The following is a 3,860-nucleotide window of genomic DNA, read 5'->3' as shown; positions in this document are numbered from 1 at the left end:
CCACATGGTTACCATCTGAGCATTTGAGAGTGTACCTCGAAACACATTTAGATATGGATTTCAAAGGGGTAAGACCATTATTTGAATAAACTGTAGGTTAAACATATTTCTAAAAAGAGGGAAGAAGGAATAGTACTGCTGAAGAGATTCATGCCTGGAATTGCAAAGATGTTTATCTAAGCATTGCCAAGCTTTAGAAAGAGTGTTAACCTCTCTTTTGCCAATATTTAGCAATCTTACTGACGGTGCAAGAGAAATTAATGGATAAACCACACCGTAATTGTAGTCAAATATAAAGGTGCAACTGAGGCCATGCATAATGTGTATTTCTTTCCACAGTGACATAGGGAACAATTTGTCCTGTCTGAGATGCCAAGGCACGTCAGCTTTTGATCTTTGGTGGTTGTGAGAGGGTGTGGGAAGCAAGACACATGGGAAAGTGTAGAAGGAATATTCTAGAAAGCTTTAGATATGTGGTTCACATATGAGTCTCTTTTGTTTTTTTCTCCTCCTCCTCCTCCTCCTCCTCCTCCTCCTTTTTTTAAATAAGTGTTACCTTCAACACTTGACACCTTGATGTCTGTTCTAAGGAACTACTGCCAGTCACTTTTACAACCACTTCCTCGTTCTCACAGTGGCTCACTTACCCACCCACCACAGATTGCCACCTGGTGCTAACTTTGGGTCTCAAGCTCTGGGCCTTCTCATTAAGGTAGGAGGGAATGCAAGAAGCTGGGCTGGGGACAGGAAGCTGAGCAGGAGCCATCCTGCTGTTGGTCAGACATGTCCTGTTCTTCCTCCTTTCTCTGCATGCTCTTGGCTGTTGGGACAGTTTCTGAGGACTTGCGTTTTTGGTTTGATTTTTTTTTTTCCTTTCCCACCCTTGCTCATTTCAGAAACTGCCAGGCCTTTAAAACTCTCTCCTTCTTTCTGACACTGTCTCTGTCTGTCTGTCTGTCTTCTCCCAACCCTCCCCCTCACCCCCACCTCCCGGATCTAGTGCCTGCCAGCTCTGCACTTGGACACTGTCCTCCACTCTCAGTCCTGTTGGAGTTGTTTTAAGATGGTCAGACAGATTGTTAGTTTCTTCCACTAAAAGGCTACCATCACTCTGCCCTTATCTGTGCTATTCCCGGACTGACCCCACTGCCTTGTGCATGCCAGGCAGGCATTCCACCACACCCCTGCGATTCTTCTGCTCACCCACTTCCCTGATATTAAGACAAGTAATTTGTCCCAAATTTAGCTTTATCCCAGATCCTCTTCGACCTGACTCAATACATCCTGGCATAATTAAAATTGGGTGAAAGAAGCTAACCAGCCCATACTTGAAATTCATAAAACACTTCTCGGGAGTGAGAAAAAAATATCTTGCATCCTCCCCGCACCCCCCCAACCCCCAACCCCTGCCATTGTTTCTCTGAAGGTTTGATTCTCACCCTTGACACACACAAAACAGTGGCATTCAGTGGCACTCTTTCTCCCGAGAGGATTGTTCAAAGGTCTAAGGCCAAGCTCTGCATTCGTACTCAATGAGTCATTAGTTCTTCCTGTGAACTGGTCTTGCCTCAGATGCAAACACCTGCAAGCATTTTGGAGATAAACCACAGTGAACATATACATTCTGGCATTGGGATGGTATGGCTGAGTTCCAGGCCCAGCTCTGCGATGTCATTAACTAGAGGTAGTATAGCATCATTAGGGCTTAGAAAACTATGCCCAAAAGTGAAGGGACAGAAGCAAAACCTTTGTTTCACCTTCTCTTGTCCTGTTTCTCACTCCCTTTCCTCTTAATGAGGTAAGCCAAAGAAATTAGAATTCCCCTTCCCTGCAGTGGATCCATAGCAATCGCTTCCACCTTTTGTCTAAAACCAGATACAAACTCTGAAAACATTAACTCTAATTTTTCCCTACCTTTTTGACTAAAAATTGACCAGAAGATAGTTTCTAACCTGCCTCGTTGTACCGATTAGGTTTTGGTTTGTTTGTCTGTGTGAGATAGTGTTTCTCTGTGTAACCTCAGCTGTTCTGGAATTCACTCAGTAGCTGAGGCTGGTCTGGAACTCACAGATAATCTCCCTGCCTCTGCCTTTGAGTGCTGGGATTAAAGGCATTTACCACCACCTCCTAGTGGTACTTAATGGTTAGTTTTTTTATTGCCAACTTGATACAATCTAGAAGAGCTACCTGTAAAGAGGAATCTTTTAAAGAGAAGAATTGCGTGGATCAATCTGGCCAGTGACCCAATCTGTAAGAGACTGTCTTCATTGGTGATTGGTGTGAGAAGGTCAGATACACTGTATGATGTCAGTCCTGGGCAAGTGGAACTGGACAATAGAAGAAAGCTAGCAGAGAAACTAGGGAAGCGGATCTCTGTGGGTTTTGCTCTGATCTTGCTCTGGCTTCCCTCGATAATGGCTATGATCTGGAAGTACCAAGTGAAATAAGCCCTTTCCTCCGAGTTGCTTTTGGTCACGGTGTTAATCACAGCAGTAGAAAACCCAGAACACCATTTTATTAAAAGTCAGAAGACGACCCATTCCAAATGGGTCCTGCTCATACCTGGAAAAATGGAGGCTTGTAGAGAGGAGCTAAGAAGTCTTACTGGGTTTTCTTTTTATTTATTACTATGAGAATATACCATTTTTGACTTACATTTCTATACAGATGGTCATGCTTCGTCAAACCTAACCACAGAATTGATCAAATAAATTTGTTATAGCTTTATTCAGCTATATTCAGAAGAAACATCTGAAGGTCCTTACACAATAATAGTAATATCATCCCATCTCCAAACTTACTGTAGAACTTTGTGCATAGAAAATTCTCTCTCTATACTAAACATTGTGATTAATCAGTGATGAAAGTGTTTAACGAACAGCTAAAGTTTCGATTGGTGTTTAAAGGGATATTCTTAGCATAGTCTCAGCTTCCTACGGTTTCTCCTGAGTTGAACACACACTTTCTCCCTAGCTAGTAACCCCTGTTGCCTGCCCTGATCTAAACACTTTATGGCCACACATTTGGCGTAATGGAAGAGCCATTCCTCCCAGAGTCTATCTAGTTGATGAGTTCAATCTAGTTGGCATTCTCTGAGAGTCAGTGCTAGCCCCGTGCCTGGAACACACCCACCAGAGGTATGTCCGAGTTGTTAGGAATTTCTTAGGAGAGTTCCTACCTGGACTTGACTGTCTTGATTAGCCCCTCCTACGTCATCGCTAAAGGTCAATAGGAAATAAAGTCAGTGGGAGGATGGCACCTCCTTTCCTCTCTTCCGCATTTTGAGTGGCCTCATGGTTTATGTTTATCTGTCACTAGAGTTCTTTCCTAGCTCTCCCAGAACTGGCCACTGGTGAGGTTAGGTGGTTTCCAGCGTGTCTCCCCTGCATACTCTCAGCCTTAGGAAAACAGGACAGAGATGCTCCTTGGGAATTGTCATTTCCCCAGTTCCCAGGCAGGACAAGCATTGTTATCTCACAGTGTTTAGGAACTTGTGATCTAAACTTAAGACTCCTCGGTTCAATTTACAATTCCACTCCCACCATCTGTGTGAGAGCTATTCAATTACTTCTACTTTGGTACATTTGTCTGAAAAAACGGGTATTTGAATAGCAGTCTTTATTTCTTTGAGGAGATTAAATAAGTTACCCTTCACAGGCAGTAAGGATGGTATTCTGTCTGGAGCACATAGCTGTTAAGGTAAGTGTTCAATAAATTTTCAGTGGATTAGGAAATGCCATGGTACCTCTAAGCCACCAGTATTCACTAGGCATCATTTAATCAGTATGAATAGTCCAGCTGTTTTGAAAGTCTCTCTCTCTCTCTCTCTCTCTCTCTCTCTCTCTCTCTCTCTCTCTCTC

Source organism: Mus pahari, chromosome 21, assembly GCF_900095145.1.
Source record: "Mus pahari chromosome 21, PAHARI_EIJ_v1.1, whole genome shotgun sequence".
Lineage (NCBI taxonomy): Eukaryota > Metazoa > Chordata > Mammalia > Rodentia > Muridae > Mus > Mus pahari.
Note: the sequence above shows the minus strand (reverse complement) of the source record.